The 26305-nt window shown below is 44.7% G+C and overlaps 1 pseudogene; it reads left to right on the top strand.

Annotated features, from left to right (window-relative positions):
• Positions 1-11545: 11545 nt before the first annotated feature.
• LOC104597793 (laccase-1 pseudogene) lies at positions 11546-23412 on the top strand (annotated as a pseudogene).
• The last annotated feature ends 2893 nt before the right edge of the window (positions 23413-26305 follow it).

Here is a 26305-nt window from a genome sequence, read left to right as displayed (position 1 = left end):
TTTAAGTCTTTTATCCATCCCTTCAATATGGAGGCCCTAACTTCATTTGAAGCCATGCCTTTCTCAAATTTGGCTCCACTCCGTAAAATGTCATAACTTGACTTTCAGACTCAATTAAGAAGTCATATGCTTTCATCAAAAATGCCACTGAACATCCTTCTAGGCTCATAACATTGGCATACACCTTTTCCTTGCTAAATAAACCAAACCCTCTCTCAACTGCAGATGCAAGTTTCCCGAGATGTGTAGCAATGTCTTGCACTTGTTTAGCAACAATTGCAGCATATGACTTCCGTTTTCCTAAAACTCTTCCTTCTGCAAAACTACTTCCCTCCACCGGCTTTGCTTGAAGGTTAGGATCTCCAGAATTCTCAGCCTCATCAATGTCATCAAACACATGCTCAACATTCGGTGTTGCACTAGTGGCAGTTGCAGAAATTGCATCTTGCTTATCTAGCTCCTTGGCTGTAAAGGCACAATTTCCAGTCACTTGATCATTTCCACATACCAATGCCAATTGGTCATAGTTTGGAATGCTTTTTCATCTAAACTGCTTTGCCTCTGGATGTGCCTACTCATTTACCATGGGAGTTCCATAATAAGTCACCTTTCGTACTAATAAGTCATCTTTCATATAATTTGTAAACCAAGTGTTTAAAGTATAAGTATTGTTAATCTATTTTACCTCAATATATGTAGCCCAAACATCAGGTGTTGCATCTATTGTCTTGGTTGAATCATTCCACACAAAGCCACTTTGATTCAAAAGGTTTTTTAATATTACAAAATTCCGCTTGATTGTTTTCAGGCTATTTCGTATGTGTCCTTGAGTACATTTAACTGAAAACTTAGTGCTAATAGCACGTGCCACTGCAGTGTAAGCCGGTGATTTGAAACTTTTGTCAACCTTGTTTCCAAGGTTGACCTACTCAGCAAGTGTGTCAATGAGTAAATTATCCATGTCCTGTGTCCAACTCATATTTGTTTTTCCAGTCTTGTTTTCAGGCTGAGAGCTAGAAGAGTCCATTTCTGTTTCATGCCAATCAAATGAACAATGCAAATCACCAATATATATCCATAACACCAATTAATACAAAGTATTTTTGTATAAATAGCAATAGGCAATTAATAAAATCAAACATCATAATCAGTTAAAAAAGTGAGTGCACATAGAAAAAAGTTATACAACAAAAGTTATATTAGAAAGAAAGAGTTAAACAACAGGAAGAAATTAATGTCGAGCCCTAGATCGATACAAGACATAATCAGCCCACATTTGGGTAGCTATTTCTTTTCTGAGACGAATTCCTTCCCTTGATTGTTCATTTCTACTAGCTCGTTGAGATAGTTGGGAGATTTGTGTATTATCTAATCTATCATCAATTCCTGCATCATCCTCAGTATCAATTGCTTCTCGATCATACTGACGCATGATGAAATCATACGGATCCACACCCATGACATGGTTGTGTAAGATGCAACATGCAGACATAATCTTCACCTATGACTTAAAAGGGTAATGTTGCTGAGATACCAAGATTGGAAAGCGTTTCTTCAATACCCCAAAGATCCGTTCAACAGCATTTCTAAGTGATGAGTGTCGAAGGTTGAACAGTTCTTTTGGGTTCTCAAGTTGATGTGCACCCCATTCCTTTAGATGGTATCGTGTGTTTCAATATGGTGTAATGAGCCCCGTCTTTAATGAAAATCCTGCGTCTACAAGATAATATTACCTATTTAAAATATAAAAAGTTAGAAAACATGTACATACTTACCTATTAAATAAAAATGTCTCTTGTGAGAGTTTATTACTACCTTGAGGGACCTCTAATTTATGCTCTCTCCTCAGAGCATTGTTAAGCATGTGAAAATCTGATGTGGCACCCTCCCAACCAGGTAATACATATGTGAACAAAAAATTGAAAGTGCATGCAGCAAGGATGTTTTGTGTGGGATAAGATTTACAACCTCGAAACCTAGCAACATCAGTAGAAAGGACTTTCACAGGGAGGTGTGAGCCATTGATTGCCCCAACACAATCCTGCCAATAGATTTAAGTTTTTTATTATTCATTTTTTTTGTGTATACGTCATAAAGAAGACTTTATCACTTAATTACCTTGAAATATGGCCAAAAATCATGTCGGTTTCTAATTTCTGGAGGTGTTTCAGTACCACTTGGTTGAATCAAGTACCTATCCTCCAAGCTCAACAAAGCATTCAATACGTTGTTAAAATGACGGCTCACAGTCTCACCAAATCGACTGAAATGAAAGCCCATTGTTCTATTCCTAACGTTGTGTGCCAATATGTGTAGGAAGCGTGCCACTTGTTCTTCTACCGTGCACCTCATTATATCATGTATTCTTCCTGTCTCACGAATAATCTTGCATAGCCTTGCAAAGGCTGCTTTCCCCATTCTCAATTGGTTATAACAATCTATTTCTTTTTGTCCATATAATCTATCCAATAAATCCCTTCATTCAAAATCCCGGTTCACGGATGGTTCCATATCAATATAATCCACATATTCTTGCAACAATGAAAATGTAACTGCAACCGTAGCAGTTGCAGCCCCAACAATTGCATAAAGCAAATTTTGCTCCATCTATTCATAGAAAAGAAATAAACAAATAAATAAATTGGGGAATTCATTCTAGAATGCCTATATAATTTACATGCTGGAAAAGTAAATACTCTCTTTAATGACTCAAATACCAGTTAGGAAAACTAATGACTCAAAAAAAGCTTCAAAATTTTACAACAATAATCACACTACCCATCAATATATATTTAGAAAATCTTAGATCTGACATGTCAACTCCTATATCACTTCCTTTCAGGAAAAAAATATATCTAAAAATAAACAATTATCAATATTTTTGGCATATGAAAGTATGAATATGAAGAATACACCCTCAAACAAAGATTATAACTCCACTCCCTTCTTTCTAGTGTTCTAAAAGAAAGGAAGCAATAAAACACACAAAAAGATAAGAAATACAAAATAATTTGTAGAAAACAGTTGGACACATCTCTAATATCATATATTCATCATATAAAACAAAAACAAGTGTAACAAATAAGTAATTTTTATAGACAAACAAGTGACTGATTGTAGGAAGCTACCTTGGAAATAGATATTTAGTGTGACAGCACTACTTGTGTGTGCAGCCCCTCTTCTGGTTCGTCTTTCTCTTGTCTTCTCTTTTCTTTTATTCTACAACCTTTTTTGGAAGTATATATGATTATTTGTTGCTGAAATCTAGTATATACTCTCACATTTGTATATGCTAAGTTTGAAACTTGTATAAGTGACCATGCAATATATGCTAAGTTACATTTTGAATGGACTTAAGCCCAAGGCAATGTAAAATCAGCAGTTTGGGTACCGAAGTTGCACCCCTAGTATATGCCTATCATACCAATGTCAACCAAAATACTAAGATTCAACAACATGTATTGCATGATCACTTATACATCACTCCCGAGTCTAGTGCATTTGAATAAGTGATTTTTCTTCAAGTCCAGTTCCCATGTTAAAACTGATTAACAAGCAACCTTCTCTTCTATGCTTCCTGTTTATCTTTTCTATTTTACTTTCTTCTGTTCAAAACAGAAAATAAAGTCAGATAACCAGTTCTAACTCTTTTTAGAACCCTTAAATTTCCCTCCATATTCTCCAAACCACCATCACCATCATCTATTTCAATGAGTGTCAAGATTTCTAATCAAGAGCCAATTGTAGCTCAAACCAACTCCTTCAAACTTCCTAGGGTAAGGAGACAATAGAAGAGAACTCAGGAAAGTTTGTCACTTGGAAGAGATATACTCATTAAGGACAAGAGAATACAAGCAATGCAGAGGAGAAACTCTAGAGGGGACCAATGAGATTTGTGATAATGGAATAGAAAAACAGAGAAAAAACTTGTGGTAGCTCCCACCTTGTTGAAGTATTCTCCCCATTCCCACATATCTCCTTTTCAAAATGATTGTATTGAAACCTTTGCTACGAAAACTAGTAAAACAGAACCAAAGAAAATGACAAATTGTGAAGGTATGGAAAAGCATAAAAAAAAAAACATGTAAGCAACAAAGAAAAAAACGCTTGCAAGTAAATGCCTGCGCTATGTAGGAGAAATGGCTCTCCTTTTTCTGAAATTCTACATGAACTCATGTGGAATTTCCATTAATGAACTTTTACTGTGGCTTCAATTCCAAAATCCGACTGCTGTGGTTGCTGAATTTCCATTAATGAACTTTTACCATGGCTTCGGTTGATGATGTTGTATTTGTGTGGTAATGGAATTTAAAATTCTTTAGGAGCTACAAGCTTACAGTCTTTGATGAGAACCACAATTCAAGATAACTTGATCGGTTTCTGTCTGAGGTGTTAAAATCAAGGAAAACCTCACTGAAACCCACCTAAGAAATTTTAACTCCACTGTTAACCAAGAGGAAATTAGTTTTGGTTTGTTGGCTCTGGTTATTAGTTTGGTGTGAACTTGCCATCATTGGCTCTATTTTGGGTATTGTTTCCAAAAAAGGGTAGTGAAGGTTTTACATTTCAGATTTCAGTTAAGTCCCATCTCAAAAAGAAGAAATGATATATTTTTAATTTTTAAATGATAAAAATCTTTTAAGCGAAATGGAAAAGCATCTCAGCATCAGGTCAAGTGGTTCTTACATTTTACATGTCATCAAATCATTTGGGATCAAAGCAAAAACCCCTTCAAGTTCAAAAGCACTAAAACTGGACTCTTTCTAGATGTACTCTATAATTAGAACTTTTAAAACATACAAAATGGTAAGTTTTAACAGATTGTACTACAAAAGAACTGTACATTTAAGATATTTAATTAAATTTAGCAAGAAATAAGTCTTGAGATAAGATATTTAACTTCCAAAACTAGATATAGAACCATGATATAAGCATATAACATGAAATCAATACCCATATATGCAGCTGGAATTTTAGGAAATGAAGTCCTATCTCCATTTCCTTTATCTGTCTCGGTTGTTTGTATCAGGGCATCAATAGGTTGATCCAGAAAAAATTAAGGTTAGTCCAGAAAAATTAGTCAAGTAAAAGCACTACCAATAATGCCACCATGATCTAATCAAAGTATAGAGGAAAAGAAAAAAAATGGATATTTATGAGATCCCACTATCTAAATTCCATTCAAGGTGGGATGTGTATATATATTCTCTGTTTAGTTGTGTATCTCTTTTGGAAGCTTATATATATATATATATATATATTCTCTGTTTCATAATAAAATTTCTCTAGTGTTACTTAGCAAAAAAAAATGGCAATACTATTTCAGTGGGTTCCAAAGGATGCAAATGAGCTGGCTGATGAAGGGATGAGAGATCCATCGTATGGACGCCCAAAACTTGCGGAATAAAGGGGCGAATTTCAAAAAAAAAAAATTTCTCCCTTCAACTGGGAATCGCATTCCCTATTTAGAAAATCATATTTTCAATGATCAATCTTGAACCATAAACTAAACCAGATCTGAACCAAAAGTAGTAGGAGAAGATTATACCTGATACAGAGAAAAAGTATCTCCCAACGAAGGTGTTCACGCCCAAGGAAGGATCCAAAGACTGCTCCCACTGAAGATGGCGCAGTGCAGGATGGAGCAGAATCAGTAGTATTCTTCTCCAAGAATTTTGTCATTCGCAAGAAACAACAGGATGGCACGTGAGCACAACTTCCTAACATTTCTTTCTCAAAGAACTGATGTCAAGATCGAATCTTGACTTCTCCCACAACTGGAGATCGAACAGGATGTCAGGCGGCTGCAGGAAGGAGGCGGCAAGAAAGATCTTTTGCAGGGATTGCAGAAATCTTTCTTCTCTGATTTTAGCTCTCAAGAGAATGTGATTATCTTATGTCTCTAAAGGCTGCCGCCCCCTCCTTCTTTTGTAAACCCAAAGGATCAGCTCCTAATCCAATTAGGAGCTGCTTATCCAAATGATATTTGGATCAGACCTCTCTTTAGGTGATAAGGATAAACCCTTATCTTATCTGTAGATTAGATCAGCCTTCTCCTAATCTCATTAGGAGGTTTCTAGATCTGAATCATATTCAGATCTGGACTCTCTAAGTGAATAGGGTTAAGACCCTATCCTATCTACTGATCCATCTCAGAATTCGCCCATATTTAACTTATTAAATAAGTCCAGTTCGAAATGGGCTTTAGGCGCACTAAGCTTATATGCTCACTTAACCTCCCTAACTGCTGCCCAGTTGGGCTTCCTTGTATGGCGTGGGACCCAAGCATTGATCTACACATCAGCCACATGGGTTTGGCCCAACCTTTGTTACAAGGCCTGGTCGAATACACTATTATGGACAGTGCACCCCCTGAAACCCATCAAATGGGCTCTATGGGCCCAACACTTACCCTAAGTGGTCCCTAGGCCAAGCCACCTTGTAACACATAGGGACTGTGGGCAGATGCAAGATTAGCCCATCAGGTATTATCCTCAATGGTCTTACACTTAACCTCTCAGCCCATAATGATCATACATTGCCCAACAAAAGAGGACATCTCCCTCGACTGTAAGGAACAGTGTTGCATTCTCTACTTATATGGATCCCAGGAATTAAAACATTTTTGCAAACCTTTTAGAAACGATAATATATATACTTTTATATCTCATATAAAATATACTTTGCGAAACAAATCTCAACGATTGAAATCGGCTGCCGACAGTCTTGGTTTCCATCAGTGAAAGCGCATCCCCGATCATTACCTTTGTCCGACAAAGGGGCTGATCCTGTCACTATGATCACCCACTCAGATGAATTCTCAGATTGTCCCAATATACCCAGGTTTTGACCCCCGTTAAGGATCTCACTGATTGGTACATCAAAGACAGCTCAATCCGACACCTAGTACAGTATCATAATCGAGTCTAGGGGTCGGGTGTAACTTTTCAGTTTTGCCCATCAATCTCCAAGGTCCAGGGCAATAGTGAAAATCTGGTCCAGTTCAAAGATTCAATTAATCCTACACTGTATGCACCTAGGGTCTCACCCTAGCAACTGAGACAGGCCACCCCAACCGACTTGGTGGCACAACAGTGTCAACCTTATCAGAATAGGTCTCCCTAGACCGATCCACTGACTGTGAACATTCTAAACTAACACGAGTCTAATTAAGTGTCCAGTTTAAGGGTATTACACAAAAACATACCAGGGGAACATGAATCAAATATGCACTCTTATTCATTTACAATAAACTCATAAAGTACATTATTCTGATTGAAATTAAGGACATACAAAACTGTCCAACAACTGATTTTTTAGCTAAGCAAGGGGAATATAGGGAGCAATTGTATTGGGCTCAGTTTGTAATTGTTTTTTCCTAGGGGTTTAGTTTACCCCTATTCTTGGATCCTTATTGTACATATTTGCTTACACTAATGAAATGAATTGAGGTGACCTATAAAAAAAAATCTAATAGAAAGAACTAAATTATTAGGCAAGTCAATACTAACAAACTCTTGTATAAAAGTTATAAACATAAAAAAAAATGACTACCAGCCTCTTTTAAGCTTGGAAGTACAAAAGAAATCTTGATGCAAGAACCTAAATCCTTGCTACATCAAATCACACTACATTAAATTGAGATTTTGGTAGAAAATCAATTGCAAAGAAGAAGAGATGAGAAAGGAGCAGAGGAAGACTGATATGCTTCATATCATATGATCACAGATTCTCTCTTTGAGTAAGAGGTTGCAATTGGAGAAATTGTTTAAATAATATAAATATAGTACCTTTTATGTTAACGAGGCTGGGTGTTGGTGCAATGGTTGGGTTGCTTCTTGGAAATAGCCTCGTGCACTGGCAACAATTGGGAGGAGCATAAAAAGTCAACACTTCCCACTTCTCATTAGGTTTCCTCCCATACTAAAAGACTTTTGCAAAGAAAACCACGATCCACTAGCGTCCACCCCAACATTTTGAAACAGACAACACACTCGAAAAGAAAAAACAAATAGAACAACCAACAAAGTTTTCCAATCTCTAAACCCACTTTGGTAGTTCAATTCTCTATAAATCCTTTGTTATAACTCATTCCTCACCAGTTACTGCTAAACACCAATCAAAGCATTGATTATATCTTAACTCAGAGTCTCAGACAAAAGTAGCCAACTACAAAATAAATCTCAAAACCAATAATATCACTGGATATGAATATCGGAATCATAAATACAAGCATCAAATTGTTATTTTCTATCTACTTGTCACTTGTCTGAAAGAAAAGCCCATCAAGACCAATGAATCTTTGCATCTCCAAAACCCAATATCTAATATTAATTTTCTTACAGAATTTCATGAGTTATTTTTTTATCAATAGAATTTCATACGTTATGGTGAGACTAAATGTCTGAATCTGAAAGCCAAATTGAAATTTAACTCAACGAGAGCGTCGCGTCTGTTGCTAAGCCTCTGCAGCAATGTCTTCGTCCGCTTGAAATCTACTTTGGAATTGAAAACCTATTGAAAATCCATATAGACGTTTCCTCCAGATATTAGATTCTTGTCTCCAAACCCACAACTAAACAACCAACAAGTTTTGATGAATAAAAAAGCGAAAAAAAGGAAAGACGAAGACAACTAAGTTTCTTGGGTTCTGGCCTTCTGGGCCTCTGCTTAGACTAGCGCCGCAACCAAAACCAAAAGCCCTAAAGTTGTTCGAGGTTGGAGGCACAAAGGAAACTTTAATGCAAGAACGAAAACATAACTTTTATTACATTATACTAGCTTAGAATGTTTTCACCAAAATTAATTGGAACGATAGAAAAAAAATCGTGAATAAAAGAAAGGAAAATAGAAAAAAGACTCGCAGGTTTTCAGATTATCAAGCTCAATACTCTCTGAGCATCTTCGGGTGGAACAAGCCTTCAGCACCAAAAGATCGACTCGCGGAGGTATGGAATAATGGAACGAAAAACAACAAAAAAAGGGTAGAACAGGACCGCTAGAGAGAGGGATTCATGGATTTTGTGTTACCTTCCACAGATATGGCCGGAGAAGCTACTGGAGATATGGTCGTTGGAACAGCGGCTTCGAATGGGAGACGAGCTTGTCGACTTCTTGCTCTGACAAACCCGATAGATTTTCTTAGCCTTTTCTTTTCTCACCGGGGTCGCACCAGCGACCCCGCTCACTAAGGGTCTGTTTGATTGCTGAAAAAATTGGACTGAGAAAGGATGGGATGAGAAATGTTGGGATGAGAAAAGGAAAATTTATTTTCTCAGTTAGTTATAATGTGTTTGTTTGCTGAGAAAATTTTTCTCAACTAAAAAAATGCATGTAATTTACTTTTATGACAACTTGCACCCCCCAAAATGTATGACACATATGATTGAACTTGCCACGTGGCATGATAGTGTTATTAAACTTGCTCATTCAAAAATTTTACTTAAAAAGAGTAAGAAATGCTTAATTATTTGCACCTGCTCATTCATCATAGAATTTGTTCATAGGTTTACTCAATGTACTCATCCATAAAAAACCTGTGCATGCATTCATAAAAGAAACTACTAGGAACTAAAATTACTCTATTATTTGGACCTGTTGGTACATCAAAGAAGTTGCATTCAATAATGGAGATAACAAGTAATCCCGGTGCAGAGTTCTTGTGATTATCCAACTGTACTAAAAGGGTACACTGATGCAAGTTGAATTACCGGTAATGAAGATAACAAGTCCATTTCTGGATGGATTTTCGTCCTTAGTGGGGGTGCGATCTCTTGGGCATCCAAGAGACAAACTTGTATATCTCACTCGACCATGGAATCCGAATTCATAGCCTTGGTAGTTGCTGGAAAAGAGACTGAATGGATTACGAATTTATTATTGGATATAAAACTTTGGCCTAGTCATATGCCTCTAATTTCCATTTACTGTGATAGTGAGGCAACTCTGTCAAGAGCCTATAGTGGTACCTACAATGGTAAGTCCAAACATATAAGTCTGAGACATGAATTTGTTAGGCAACTGATTCAAGATGGAGTCATCACTATAACATATGTGAAGTCAAGTAAAAACTTGGTTGATCCTCTTACCCAGGGCTTGGCCAGAGAATTGGTAAGAATGACAACCAAAGATATGGGATTAAAACCCTTTACTTAGTCACCTGTAATGGTAACCCGACCTGAACTGAAAAAAAAAAAAAAAAAAAAAAAAAAAAAAAAAAAACATCAGTATTGGGTTTAATGGGTAACAACAATGTGACTGTTAGCACTGATATTGAGAAATTTCCCATCACAACATAAACAATGATGTCCGTTATGATGAGAGGTTGAGTTAAACTCTTAATGAAGTTCTAAAATGTGTCAAATAACGGAACACATAGTGGAAGTTCACCTATGTGAACATAGAAGTGGTGCCGCTTCTCATGAGAATTTGGGGTTGCTTCGGGATTGTTCATGAAACCAGGAAAGAAGCACATGGCCATAGCAGTGCTAAGAAAAACTTGAAACTCTTGCAGAGACTGAACAATTTTGTGTGTATGAGAGTCTCCAATCTGTCTTGAGAGTAATTGGTTTAAGGTCTTACCACCAATAACTTTGACAAGGCTTTGAGATATCTATACTAACAAAAGGTTTAAGTTAATAAACACATTTTGTATGCATAATTGTCATAGTAGTTTGGATTGAAAGAAAACTATGTAATTGATCAATCAATGTGGGGGATTGTTGGATTTTAATCTCATAAAAGATTAAATCCAATGGGTTTGATTGGTCAATAACATGAGAAATTGCACCTGCACACTTGTTTGGAAAATTAGCTTTTCTCTTACAAAACCCAGTTTTGAACTTGTCCCACATTGGAAGATTATAAGCTTTGTTTTCAGTATTTTAATAGAATTTGATTTACACTCCTTAGAAATAGTAGAGGAGAGTGGAGGTTTGATACCGCGCAACGTACGTGCACGCGTGTGTGTGCGGCGCAATGAGGCGCTTTAGATGCGCACTTTGCTCACATTTCACGCGCACCCGCGTGGCTCACGAAGGGCGGCTTTGGTTTTGGTGCGATGCTGACCGTTGATCACCGTTGATGAGATCAACGGTCATGATTTAATCAGGTGTGATCAAGAGGCACAATTCAAAGTTAACAGTCATTAACTGTTAACTACCTTTTAAACAGTCACAATGTTTCAAAATTGTGACTGTTCAAGGTGCCTTCTCTGAATCAGCACTTTTTCTTCATACCTCTTCATAAACTATTTAAGGAGCATGAATCAGACTTCAAAAAACACACATTTTTTAAACCCACTTTCTCTCTCTCTCTCTCTCTCAGTCCGGTCTGCTACAATCTCACAGAAGGTTTCTTCAAAAATTCTTCAACTTTGCTGGTTGCAGATTCTTGCCCAAGGCTCTGTTGTATCCTGGGAACAGATTTTCCTGTAACCCAAGAACAAACTCAGTGGGGGCAAATAACATTCTAAAGACAGTGTCTTCAAACGCGCCTCAAAGCTTCTCCTCCAAAGTTACAGTGACCCCAATTCCCAACACTTCGGCTCATCAATGCCGCCCTTACCAGCAAACTCTTCTTTGTTGTAGCCAACCACACATTAACTGTGGTCGAGGTCGACGTTGTTTACACCAAACAGCTCAAGACCACAGCAGTCATGGTTGCTCTTGGACAAACCACCAATGTTCAACTCAGTGCAGATCAGGTCCCAGATATCTCAACAAGGTTTCCAATGGCTGCAAGGCATTATGTGACCGCCATGGTTCCATTTGATGAAACCACCACCCTCGGCTGGAAAGGCCATGAATTCCAAGCCACCACCCATTAAACCCTGCAACATTTCATCTGTGCACAACCTTCCCACCATGAGAGACACCCCTTTCGCAACCCAATTCTCCGACAAGGTTCGAAGCCTTGCCTCCGCCCAATACCCTTGTAACGCCCCTAAAGCAGTGGACAAGCGAGTGATCATCACTACAAGCCCGAACCTTCAGGATTGCCCCAAGAACACAACCTGTAAAGGATTCTTGGGCAAGAGATTTACTGCTTCCATTTGATGAAGGAAGATTTGGCCCGACCTCGCAAATCATGGCACGTGGCAAAAAAGGCAAGTAGCTTGGCACTCAAGACAGCATACCGAGGGTACAAACACCAAAGGGAAGGGACCAGCAGGCCCGAACTCCCTAGCAAGAGGCCCGAGCTCCCTACTTAGTGCCGAGCTCCCTACTTAGTGGTCGAACTCTCTACATGGTGCCCGAACTCTCTGCAAGGTGCCCGAACTCCCTACTTAGTGCCCGAGCTCCCTACTTAGCGGTCGAACTCTCTGCAAGGTGCCCGAACTCCCTACTTAGTGGTCGAACTCTCTGCAAGGCGCCCAAGCTCCCTACTTAGTGATCGGACTCCCTGCGATGAGCCCGAACTCTCCCTTTTGACCCCGAGTCACACAAAGCAGAGACCCGAACTGGCCCATCTTATGACAGTTCGTGGCCCCCCTTATTCGAACTCGAGACTTTGCCTCACACACTGCTCCAGGCACTTCGCTTCCGGAGCATTGAACTAGACGAACCACGCCGTACCTGACACCGAAGGAGTCCGTATCCAGGGGCGGCACACCTGACTGACTTGGGATCTGACGCTTGACGGCCACCTGTCACCACTGCCTCCAGTTACAGAGACGGCTCCGACAAAAGGAGCAGTGATGGTTCTGCCCCAGCAGAGGCGATGATGCCCGAACTAGCAAAAGCACGGAAATACTCATTCCCGACCTGACAGGAGTCTAGGAGTGAGTGCGCGAGGTGGTTATAAAAGGCTCTCCAAGCCCAAAGAGGAGGTATGCAAACTTTGCGCTATCTGGTTTATCTTGCCTTTGAAGGATTCTAACTTAAGCTCTGGAGCCTTTACACCAGGTTCTCCCCGGAGCTTCTTCATCTCCTCCGTTTCAGGTCCCCTGCTACTCGATTCAGAGGCAAGGTCATTGACAGCTAAGACCGGCCGGATTGCGCATCATCAATTGGCGTCGTCTGTGGGAAAGCTTCAAAAAGCCTCCCTCCAAACTCTCATACCCCCTTTTCTTCTTCAAAAAACCCAACACTCATGGCCTCTTCCAGCAATGCCGGACGCGGCACAGAGACAAACACCACCAGGAAACAGCTTCAAGTTCCCGTGGTGTGCGTTGGACTGTTCACCATCCCCCTTTCGGTGGATGGAATCCCCAGTTTGAATGCGCCACAAGCAGGGGCGCCCATAAACCTTCCTGCCACCAGCATCTCCTTTCCTCCCCCTATTGAGACAACCTTTACTGAACCGACTGCCGTCCCCCTGGTAGCCAGCCAAAACCGGTTGGATGACCTAATGCAGTGCATGCGGGCAAAGCAAGCCCAAATGCAACAGTTCCAGCAATACCAGCTTCACCAGCACCAAGTGCTGCACAACATCTCCCAGTATCACTATCAACAGCAGTTCCCCCAACTGCCACTGAACCAATCACTACTTCCACCTCGCCACCCTGCTCCGAGGCCGGTCAAGGCCTCCCCGCAGGATGGGCGCCCCCACCAAGGAAAGGCCACCAGGCCCCAAAACCCCCCTAACAGCCAGGCCTCGTCCCCAGGCCGAAGAGAGAAAAAAGTCACCCCCGCCTCGCAGCTCGCAGGCGGGTCGGGAACCTCACCCACGAGGTCGGCACCTCGGCGCTCCAGGCCCGAGTTCCCACTCACGGAAAACCGATTCGGCGCACTGGCAGCAGTGGACTACCAGCATTCCGGGTCCATCGAGCTCGGCAACACGGAGACCAGCAGCACCAGTACAAGGCCCACCCAACAGCGAAGGCGCTGGCGAAGTCGCCGAACCGCCACCCGTGTCCTGTCAAAAATCAGAGGCAAAGAAGAGACGAGCTCGGACAAGGTAGGAGTTGCCCCGATTCTCTCAGTTCCTTCCTCCCTCGCATCAGAACTCTTGGTGGTCCCCTTGCCCAGAAATTTCAAGCTTCCACCTCTGGACAAGTATGACGGGTCCTTCGTCCCCAACAACCACATTGACGCCTTCCAGTCCCAAATGCACCTCGCCAGGGCCAGCGAATCATGCATGTGCGTGGCCTTCACCACCACCCTCAGGGGGGTAGCCCGCACTTGGTATCGGAACCTGGCCCCCTGGTCGATAAAGTGCTGGGCTCAGTTCGTGCATGTCTTCACCGCACATTTTGTCACCAGCAAACGGTGCCCCAGAGCAGAGGAAAGCATCTTCGGAGTAGTCCCAAGGGAAGGAGAATCCATACGGGGCTACATCAAGCGATTCAATGAAGCATGCTTGCAGATACCACGGTTAGACCCCGCGGTGCAGCTCGCAGCGGCAAAAAGAGGGGTAACGCACAAAAAATTCAAATGGCACATGGAAGCTAACCAGCCCACAACCGTGGCCGAATTCCTCAAGCTCACGGACAAGTTCATGAGGATAGAGGAAGAAATCAACCAACGAACCGAGGGCGAAAACGAGAAAAGAAAGAGGGGAGGCGAGCCCTCTAACCCAGTCGACCGGAAAAACCCGGCTCGAGAGCCGAAGCTGAACCAGTCGTTCCGAGCTCCCCTAGCAGTTCGGACGGATTACACGCCACTGAACACAAAGCGGACCGAGATCTTAATGACGATTAAGGACGCCCCATACGTGAAGTGGCCACCTCGCCTAAAGGGAAATCCGAACGAAAGAAATAAGAATTTGTATTGTAGTTTCCATAGGGACCATGGTCATAGCACCGAGCAGTGTAATAACCTCCGAGACGAGATAGAGTGACTCATCCGTCGCGGATACTTGAGAAACTTTGTACAGCACAACAATAATAACAAAAAGACAGATCGCCAGGGGAGCACGAAAAGGATGCCCCCGAATCTAGCAGCAGACCTGCCGAACCTTTGCAGCGATAGCCTCCAGTGGAGAGGCCAGTTCGGGGAACCATCCATGTAATTGTGGGAGGTTCGGTGGTAGCAGGGTGTACCTCGGCAGCAGCCCGGACTTCCATTCGCGAAGCGGCCCTCGATGAGCGGAACCCTCCAAAGAGACCAAAGACCGAAGAACAAATCTTCTTCACGGAGGACAACGCGCGAGGAGTCCGCTACCCCCACGATGACGCGCTTGTCATTAAACTAAGGATCAGCGACTTCGAGGTCAGACGCGTACTCGTAAATTCAGGTAGCTCGGCGGACATCCTCTTTAAATCAGCATTTGACCGACTACAGTTACAGAGGAGCGAACTGAAGCCCGCGAACACTCCCCTGGTGGGTTTCAGCGGAGAGGAAGTCAGGCCCCTCGAAAAAATAAGTACCTGTGGAAGTCGACACATGGCCTTGTGCGGTCAGACTCAACCAGGATTTCCTGGTGGTCACGACCCACTCCACATACAATGCCATAATAGGGCGGCCGATCACGCATATCCTACGGGCAGTGGTCTCCACCTACTATTTGGCCATGAAGTTTCCTATGGACTTCGGTGTGGGGGTAGCGTGGGGCGACCAGCTCGAGTCCCGCAAATGTTATGTTGCCGCCCTGAAGGGAAAAACCAAGGCAGTCGACGACCTCGAACTAGAGCGTCCTGTGGAGCAAGGCGAGGAACGAGCTTCGCCCACAGAGGAAACAGTCGCAATCCCGACTTCGGCTACAGACCCAGCTCGCACACTCCAGATCGGTGCTTCCGTCGAAGAACCCCTACGAACCGAACTGGTGAGTTTTTTACTTCAAAATTTAGATATTTTTGCATCGTCCGCGGCCGATATGCCCGGTATTAACCCTGGCCTTATAAATCACAAACTTAACACTGACCCTGTAGTCAGACCCGTTAGACAGAAGAAACGCAACTTAGCCCCAGAACGCTGGAGGGCGGTCGACGAGGAGGTCGAGAAGCTCCTCGCAGCAGACTTCATAAGGGAAGTCCATTACCCGAGCTGGGTAGCCAACCCTGTGCTGGTAAAAAAGGCGAACGGCAAGTGGCGCATGTGCGTTGACTACACCGACCTGAACCGAGCTTGCCCGAAAGACTGCTTCCCCCTCCCCATAATTGACCGCCTAGTGGACGCGACCTCAGGACATGAGTTGCTAAGCTTCCTGGACGCCTACTCAGGCTACAACCAAATCCGGATGGACCAGTCCGATGAGAAAAAAACCAACTACATAACCGAGTTCGAACTGTACTGTTACAAGGTCATGCCCTTCGGATTAAAAAATGCCGGGGCGACCTTCCAAAGACTTGTAAATAGGCTATTTCGGCCCCTTATTGGCACGAAGATAGAGTGTTATGTAGACGACATGGTCGTCATGACACAGTTTTCACAAGAATTAATACAAGACTTAGATTCTGTCTTCCAAATCCTGTGTCAGTTTAGCATGAAATTGAACCACAACAAATGTGTCTTTGGTGTCACCGCGGGCAAATTCCTAGGCTACATTGTCAATCGCACGGTATTGAGGCCAACCCGGACAAGATAAAAGCCATCCTAGATATGAGACCACCTTGGAAAGTAAAAGAAGTTCAGAGGCTAAACGGCCGCATAGCCGCTCTAAGCCGCTTCATGTCCAAATCAGCGGACCGCTGCATACCTTTCTTCAAAGCAATCAAAGGCAAAGGGTTCGAGTGGACCCAAGACTGCCAGCTCGCGTTTGACGAGCTAAAAGGTTACCTCGCCAGTGTGCCAACCCTAGCCCGGCCTGAGGAGGGCGAGGTCTTAGAACTGTACCTCTCGACAAGCGACGAGGTGGTCAGTTCGGTACTAATAAAGGAAATAGACCGGGTCCAGCGACCCATATATTATGTTAGTAAAATTCTGTAGGGAGCAGAGACAAGGTACCCGCAGATAGAAAAGCTCGCATATGCACTGGTGATAGCAGCTCGGAAACTCCGCCCGTACTTCCAGGCTCACACCGTCATCGTCCTGACCGACAAACCTCTGAAACAAGTTTTACTCAAACCCGAGGTTTCCGATCGATTGACGAAATGGGCCATCGAACTCAGCGAGTACGACCTCCAGTACAAGCCAAGAACTGCTATTAAGGCCCAAGCCTTGGCAGATTTTATCGCAGAATGCACGTCTAGCCTCGAAGCCCCTGAGCCGGTCGAGCCCAAGATCCCCAGTTTGGGCGAGCTCGGAGCTCCCAAGCCAATCGAGTCCGAACCCCATGAATTAGCAGCCAGTGTAGCATCTCTCCAGGTTAGACCAAGCACGAACTGGGATGAGGAGACTTGGACCCTTCACGTAGATGGCTCCTCGAACCAGCAAGGTAGCGGGGCTGGAATAGTGCTACGAGGCCCGAGCGGAACAAAGTTGGAATACGCACTACGCTTTGAGTTCGCGGCATCCAACAACGAGGCGGAGTACGAGGCACTGATAGTTGGGCTGAACCTAGCGCACAAGGTCGGAGCAAAGCACGTAGTTATCTGCAGTGATTCCCAGCTCGTGGTCAACCAAGATACAGGCAAATACGAAGCGCGCGAGCTCACAATGATTGCATACTTGGCAAAGGTAAAGGAGGCTCTGCTCAACTTCCAGTCACATTTCATCAAGCAAATCCCGAGGTCAGAGAACACTAAGGCCGACGCCCTGTCCCGACTAGCCAGCACGAGCCACAACGCCATGAGAACCGTGTACGTAGAGGACTTACCTCGGCCCAGCATTCTCGGTGGGGCAAAAGAGGTCGCTCCCGTCTCTGAAGTAGAGCCGAGCTGGATCGACCCACTCGCGAGCTTCCTGCTAGACGGATCCCTCCCCGCGGACCGCAACGCAGCCAAGAGGGTGCAGCGCCAGGCAACCAAATACGTCATAATAGACGAACGATTGTACCGACGATCCTACACGCTCCCCTACCTGCGATGCTTGCGCCCTGCCGAAGCCGAGCTCGTACTCCGCGACACCCATGAAGGCTTGTGCGGCGGACACCTGGGGGGTAGAGCTCTCGCCCAAAAAGCACTTCGACAAGGATACTACTGGCCAACGATGAACACAGAGGTCTTCGAGCTCGTCAGAAAATGCGACAAGTGTTAGAAACATGCCAATATCCACCATCAGCCCACTGCCGACCTCAAATACCTCACCAGTCCATGGCCCTTCACCCAATGGGGCATCGACCTTCTGAGGCCATTCCCACCAGCGACAGGCGGGAGAAAATTCCTAGTGGTGGCAGTAGATTACTTCACAAAGTGGATAGAGGCTGAACCACTGGCAATAGTTACAGCCCGAAACATATAGAACTTCTTTTTCTTTTGGAAGAACATAGTATGTCGCTTCGGGCTACCTCGGGTACTGATCTCCGACAACGGCAAACAGTTCGAGGATATCAAGTTCCAAGAATGGTGCCAAAGTATGAGAATTAGTCAGAACTTCACGTCAGTCGCACACCCGCAGGCAAATGGCCAAACATAAGTAATGAACAGAGCCATCCTCCGCGGACTGAAAGCACGACTAGACCGAGCTAAAGGGTTGTGGGCAGACGAGCTACCAAGTGTTCTAAGGGCTCACCGAACCACGGAAAAAACCGCCACAGGAGAGACCCCCTTTAACCTCACCTACGGCACTGAGGCGGTAATCCCGGCGGAAATCGAAGTACCTATGCTACGACTAGAAGCATAGGACGAACAGACAAACGAAGGCGAGTTACGCACCAACCTCGACCTACTGGACGAGGTGAGAGACCTCGCGCACATCCGAACTGCGACCTACCAGCAAAAGGTAGCTCGGTACTATAACGCCAAAGTAAAGAAGAGGAACTTCCGCGTCGGCGACCTGGTTCTCCGTAAGGTCATGGTGCCCGAACCCGGCGTAGGGAAACTTGGACCAAATTGGGAAGGACCCTACAGAATAAAGAAAGCACTCGGGGGCCCATACGAGTTCGAAACCCTAGAGGGAAAACAAGTACCCCGAGCATGGAACATTGTCAACCTAAGGTGATACAACCTATAGACCGCCAAGCGAAATGGGTAAAATCACCACCAAAGCCTACGGGCTAGGATGCCGAGCTAACGAAGGCATCTCGGCACAAGCAAGCAAAGAAAACAGTCCGCACGAGTGCGGTTAACTCAGGCAGAAAACAGACCGAACGAATAGTCAGTTCGGCAAATACATGAAGTTCGGCAAATATGCTCAGTTCGGGAGAGGATGCTCAGTTCGGAAAATATGCTCAGTTCGGAAGAGAATGCTCAGTTCGGGAAAGGATGCTCAGTTCGGCAAATATGCTCAGCACTTAAACAAATCCTTCCATTCCAAAAGGTAGAACAGTACAAAAAAAAAAGAGTGTTTACAAGCCAGGAGCTATTTCATCATCGTCAGAAGGCACTTCGACAAAACTCGAAGGCCCCGCCTCGCCCTCGAAGTCTGGCTCGGCGTCAGCAGCATTAGCCATCTCTTGAGTTAAGCGGGAAGTGGATATGGCGCTAACATCGAGCTCGGGGTACGTATTCTGGATCATCCACCGGCTTAGTTTAAAACCCCTCCTATATGAATCCACCATCAGATCATCAAAACCCGGCGAAGCGATGTACTCTTCGACGGCCTTCTTCTTGGCATCTTCGATACCTTGGGAAAAGATCTGTGTCCTCTCCCTGATGTCCTCCTGAAGATACTCGACCTGATGCTGCAGATCCAGCCTCAAGTCCGCCATGTGCTTCACCACCACTCCCATGGCCTCGGCATCTCTCTGAGACCTCGCCTGCCTGATCCAGGAAAAACGAGCAGTCTCTTCAGCAGCACAAGCGGCTTCCTCGGTCGCCCGACGAGCCTCTTCGGCAGCTCACGCCTGCCTCGAGCTCCTCTCCACCTGAGCCGCCAAGGCATGAATGGAAGAATTTACCTGCCAAAAGAGACCGAATGATCAAAAGAACCAACAAAACAAAAGCCAAAGAGCTAAAAAAGGAGAACACTTACCACCATGGCGTGGGTAACGGCACGGCAGGCCACTTGATGCAGAGGGAGATCAGTCCATGCCGCGACCTCCTCGGGGAAGATGACCTCTTTACTCTTTTGAAGGGACCATCTCGGGCCCCCTGGGCGGATCTTCTGGCTGGTAGGCCGGCACCTCGGGCTCCGCATCCTGAGGCACCTCGGCGCGAGTTCGCTTGGCAACCCGCTTTCTCCTCTTCATACCTTGAAACAAGTGCCCACCTCGAGTCCCTCGCGAATCCATCACACCTGCGAAAAGAAGTTCGCCATTAGTAAAAAGCAAGAAAGACAACAAGATAAGAGTCTCTAAGTGAAGGACCTACCCGAGCTCAGGCCGGCCGCAATGAGCTTGGCCTCCGTCAGATACTGTTCACACTTCAGCCCAAGCCGCGCCCATTGCCGAAGGTCCTTCGCCGTCTCCTTGTCAAGTGTAACCCCGGAGTCGGGAGCGGCCATCCCCCACCCGGTCTGAAAAGGCCACCCCAGCACACTTCGCACCCCGAAATAGTCCTGCTTCCATGCTGGGACCTTGTTGGGGAGCTCGTGTAAAAGCTTAAAACCCGGGCGAGGAGACAGGTAGTAAGCCCGCCTACGCCCGGGGAGAGGACCCGCTTGCTTCTTGAGCATCAAGATTGAAGAAAAAATCTCCAAGTCCAACGGAAAGCTCTCGTCACAGAAAAGGGAGATTGTCCCCACCAAGTTCCGAATGGAGTTCGGGTGAAGCTGGCCGACTGTCACGCCGAAGTGGTTCAAGACTTCGACGAAGAGGGGGTGGAAAGGCAATCGCAGCCCCGCGGCGAGCTGCTCCCGGAATATTACGATCTCATCAGGACCATGTTTCCAAGGAAAGCTACCCGAATGTATGAAATAAGCATACTCCTCGGGCAAGTTATAGTAAGTGATGAGGGATTGGAGCCCCTCGGGCGTCATGGTCGAAGGGCCGAACTTGTCTAACATCCGACCCCGGCGAGAGGTGGACGTCAAACTACCCGAGGCGCCACGGCCTACAGGGTCGAACTCTTCCTCGAGCTCTACCTCCGGCTCGCTAAAGCTATCGGGGGATGCAACTTCCTTTGTAGAACCTGCATCAGACCCGTTGAAATGACTATCTGAGCCATCCGAGCTAGACATTGGGAGTGACGAGACCCAGGAAAGTACTCACCCGGACGAAAGCTGTAGACCGCAGAAGCTCGGACGAACGGAAAACCTTGACCGCGAACTGAAAAAACCTGGACGCGAATTGGATGCAAGCTGAAACTCAGACGCGAGCTCGAGAGAAGCACAAGCGACAACAACCGGGGTCCCCCCCCCCCCCGCTATTTATGCTCATAGTGACCAAAAGGCAACGGCTCAGATCAAAGCCAATCAGACGGCCTACGATCGCCCTGGCCGCACGTCGCCCGAGACCGAGACGTGATTGGCGCACGTCTTTCTGAAACTGACAGCGACGGCGCGCATCTTTTCGAAACTGATGGAACGTCAGCACACGTCTCAGAAAAAATGGCAGCGGCACGTCTTTTTCAAATTTGAAAAAACGTCTGTTTTCGCGCCCCCAAGCAGCGCGCCTTTTTTTTGAAATTTTGAAGCAACGCGCACGCACCACCACATCTATTAGCACTTAGACAGGCCAACACGCTTCTCGCATAAATGGACACTCGAAGAAACCCAAGAAACCTTGACAACGCACCTCGCGCCAGCAGAACCAAGATTCAAAGTGCAGGACAAATCTACCTGACACCTTGCGAACTCCTTGCGCCAGGGCAAAGCCTTAGCACGAGGAGTGGGGGGCAATTGATGAAGGAAGATTTGGCCCGACCTCGCAAATCACGGCACGTGGCAAAAAAGGCAAGTAGCTCGGCACTCAAGACAGCATACCGAGGGTACAAACACCAAAGGGAAGGGACCAGCAAGCCCGAACTCCCTACTTAGAGTTCGAACTCCCTAGCAAGAGGCCCGAGCTCCCTACTTAGTGGTCGAACTCTCTGCAAGGTGCCCGAACTCTCTACAAGGTGCCCGAACTCCCTACTTAGTGCCCGAGCTCCCTACTTAGCGGTCGAACTCTCTACAAGATGTCCGAACTCCCTACTTAGTGGTCGAACTCTCTACAAGGCGCCCGAGCTCCCTACTTAGTAATCGGACTCCCTGCAAGGAGCCCGAACTCTCCCTTTTGACCCCAAGCCACACAAAGCAGAGACCCGAACTGGCCCGTCTTATGACAGTTCGGGGCCTCCCCTTATCCGAACTCGAGACTTTGCCTCACGCACTGCTCCAGGCACTTCGCTTCCGAAGCATTGAACTGGACGAACCACGCTGCACCTGACACCGAAGGAGTTCGTATCCAGGGGCGGCGCACCTGACTGACTTGGGATCTGACGCTTGACGGCCGCATTTCCAACGGCCACCTGCCACCGTCACCTGTCACCACTGCCTCCAGTTACAGAGACGGTTCTGACAAAAGGAGCAGTGACGGTTCTGTCCCAGTAGAGGCGATGACGCCCGAACTGGCAGAAGCACAGAAATACTCATTCCCGACCTGATAGGAGTCTTGGAGTGAGTGCGCGAGGTGGTTATAAAAGGCTCTCCACCCCCAAAGAGGAGGTATGCAAAATTTGCGCTATCTAGTTTATCTTGCCTTTGAAGGATTCTAACTTATGCTTCGGAGCCTTTACACCGGGTTCTCCCCGGAGCTTCTTCATCTCCTCCGTTTCAGGTCCCCCGCTATTCAATTCAGAGGCAAGGTCATTGACAGATAAGACCGGCCGGATTGCGCATCATCACCATTAATAACCAATCCTTCGTTCATCCATCCATGTCCATTCTGGAATCCTATTACCGGAAACTCAATTCTGGGGTTTACTCATCAGATTTCCCAGATAAGCCACCAACTGCCTTTAACTACACTGGCGTGAATCCATTAAACGAGAACATGAACACAGAATTCGGCACCAAGGTTCCAGTGGTTCCTTATGGGGCTCGTTTGGAATTCGTGCTGCAAGACACGGCCTTTATCAATGTAGAGAATCACCCTATCCACATCCATGGCCACAACATCTTTGTGGTAGGGACTGGGTTCGGAAACTTCGACGCCAAACGTGACCCAGCAAAGTACAATCTTATCGACCCGCCGGAGAGGAACACGGTGGCAGTTCCGAGCGGAGGATGGACGGCGATCAGGTTGAAGGCGGATAACCCAGGAGTCTGGTTCATGCATTGCCATCTTGAAGCGCATACAACATGGGGTCTCGCAATGGTTTTCGTAGTAAAAGACGGTAGCAAGCCTTCTGTGTGCCTCCTCCCTCCACCAGATGATCTTCCCGTCTGTGCTGATTTTTCACCAGCTTGCTCATTCATTTTATTTTATTTTATTTTATATGACCCCATCAACAACAAGCATTGATATTCATAACGTTGTTAATCAGACTGGAATTTGAATTGGATTTATTTCAGGCCGTGGACGGGTCGGGTCAATAATATGGGTCCTACGTACTGTTGCGATAATTATTTAATTTCTTTCGTTAAACATAGTTAAAAGCTAAAAGGCAGTTTACAACGTGTTCAATACTTTTAGGGTTGACCCAAGATACTCTTAACCAGGTGACGGGTTGAATGTTTAGAGTTTAGGGTGAGAGACATATCACAGGCAATGAACGAGCTTCTTTGGTTTTTTCTGTTTTAATCCAACTCATTTGATTTGCAGTGGAATCAGAATCAGAATTGGAATCATCTATTCCTATAATCTGTTCGATTGAGATAGGACTTGAAATAGGAACTAGGATCAGCTGAAATGGAATTTCGGAATGCCAATAAACACTTATGGTGGTGATGGTGGAAGAACTGAGGATGATTGACGATTGATTTGAATCTGAATGCAGTACTGTTGAGCAAATCATAGGAGATGTAATTATTTCAGTCGCATCTTCATCGTGCACCTTCACACCTCCCCTGGTTCTTTCAAATGGAATATGTGATGATCCATGGTCGAGTTTCTACCTAAAAATGCTATGGGTTACAAATTCCTTGACTGTTTGACAATATGCAATAGGGCCTCCTCTACTGTACCCATTGGTAGTGTCGATCTCCTTTCTCCTTTCTCCTTTCCCAGTTACTCAGTTACTAAACTCCAGGAGAGAGAGATGGGAAAAATAAAAGAAGCTTTCAGTTAAGATACATGTAATGGCATTTGGAGGCGGATTTGTGAGTGACGATGGATTGGGCGATTGGGGTTGAAGAATTTGGCGAAGAATAAACTTCAAGACCAAAGACTCCAACCCACGACCAGACCCAATCCAAAAAGCACAAAACCGTACTATGAGGCCATATTTGTCTGGGGCTAGGATGAACAGGGGAAGCCTGCTGAGAACCTGCAGGGATTTTCAGAGCTACAAGCTTGTTAAAACAGCTCTCCCCGTAAACGCACATCCAGCCCTTTGTTTCTTAGCTGGTAAACAGCAAGAAAAAACATAAAGAATCGCATACACCCAACCCTAACGATAGTCGATATGAATGTAAAAATGCAAAGAGAAAAGACAATAACACCACCGCCGAGAGATATCGGACCTCTGGACTTCGCCGATCCAAAACGCAAACCCTAGAGCGCATATTTATAGTACCAGAGTGGAGTGGGTGCGATTTGTTACATGTGAATCCGTAAAAAGGCCGAGATGGAGATATTTTTACGATGGTGCCACTGCAAGGCCGTTGGGGGGGGGTGTTTCTAGGGTTGGGCAAGTTTTGGGCAGTTCACCTATTCGTGCCCATTAATAATATTTCCCTTACTGTTAGTGCCCATTAATAGAAAGACAAAAAAAAGACTATTTTACCCTGCATTCTTCTTCAAATTTTTAAAATAAAATAACAAAAAGGGAAATAAATACTGAATCATCAAACCTTGTTGGAGCTCTTCTTCGGGAGACCCTCGGTGATTGGAGTTGTTCAAGGCAAGATGACCAGCCTTGTTTGCATCACTCGAGGAGCAGGTAGGTCTTTGCACTGAGTTATGAATTCTTCGTGCAGCCGCATAGTGCTGAAGAATGCACCCTTGGATTCGACATATGGTGATTTCTGTCGCTAAAGAATTGAGATTCTTTAACATCGATTCGAGCGGCAATCCCATATCTCCCACTGAATTTTCCCGATCTGAAAATGGCACAGATGAATTCTCTCACCGAGCATGCTTGGTGACAACCAATAGAGGATCTCCATATCTATGAAATTTCTATCACGAGGACCTACAAACGATGTTCAATGTGAATGCACAATATCTTGAGTTCAAAAAGGATGGCAAAAGTGATGGGTTATCGATGATGAGGAAGTTGGTTGTTCTTTAGCTGGGTAAATGGCTGAGATGGCCGAAGTATCACATTGAGGTGAAGGACGAAGTTTTTCTGAAAGATTTGGGATCTATGAAGCATTTGAGTTATTTGAATCAAGGGCATACATTGTTTAACACCTTGGTGGTAGTGGGATATGATCATCAACAAGTGAGACAATTGACAAAGTATAGGATGCCAATGCCACTATGGGTAAGGGTGTCAATGGATCGGTTTTGGATTGGACCCCATCTAGTCCAAAATCAATTTGGATGGATTGGACAGACCAACAAGACATAGTGGATTGGATCAATTTGGTCCAAAATATCTTTTAGATTAGATTGAACCTGATTCAGCTATAATAAATTTATATTGGATTAGGTTAGATTAAGAAAATATATGGTCCATTAGTTTAAGATAAGAATATAGGTATCAATAGACCGGGTTTGGGTTGAAATCAATCTAAATCAAAACAAATTTAAAGAGATTGGGAGGTTTAGGTATTGAATTGGACTGGTCCAAAATATTCATCGGATTGGATTGGACCTGGTCCATTTATTATGGACTCACATTGGATTGAATCAGATTGGACCAAATTCAGTCCAATTGACACCCCTAGTCTATGGGTGTGGATTAGATTGTAGCTACTAAATACCTAAATCCAAGTCCTTCCCAAGTTGAGGTCAATACCATATTTTCATCCCAAATTAAATTTCTGTTATCATACTTGATTTGCATTAGTGAATTTAATTATATTTTTAAGGGTAAATTACAAAGACCCCCTGTACTATAGGGTCTGTGACAATGACCCCCCTTGTACTATGACCGTGAGACAAAGACCCCCTTACGTTAGTCTTCCGTAGTCTGCCATTACAATATTTTTTAATCCCCATACTACCCTTCACTGTTCATCTTTCCTGACCTCACATACATGAACAACAGCAGCGGCGAATTTCCCTTGTAGTCCTCCCTCTCTCTCCCCCAATTCTCTTCTTTCGCCACCTTCCCAGACTTGCGAGGATTGCAGCAAGGCTGGCTCTTAATGCCAACAATGTCCGATCAACAATCAGAAACAAGATTTCAGTTATC

The sequence above is a fragment of the Nelumbo nucifera genome, chromosome 3, assembly GCF_055504915.1.
Source record: "Nelumbo nucifera cultivar China Antique chromosome 3, China Antique-T2T, whole genome shotgun sequence".
NCBI classification, from domain to species: domain Eukaryota; kingdom Viridiplantae; phylum Streptophyta; class Magnoliopsida; order Proteales; family Nelumbonaceae; genus Nelumbo; species Nelumbo nucifera.
Note: the sequence above shows the minus strand (reverse complement) of the source record. Positions and strands in the feature narration are given on the sequence as shown.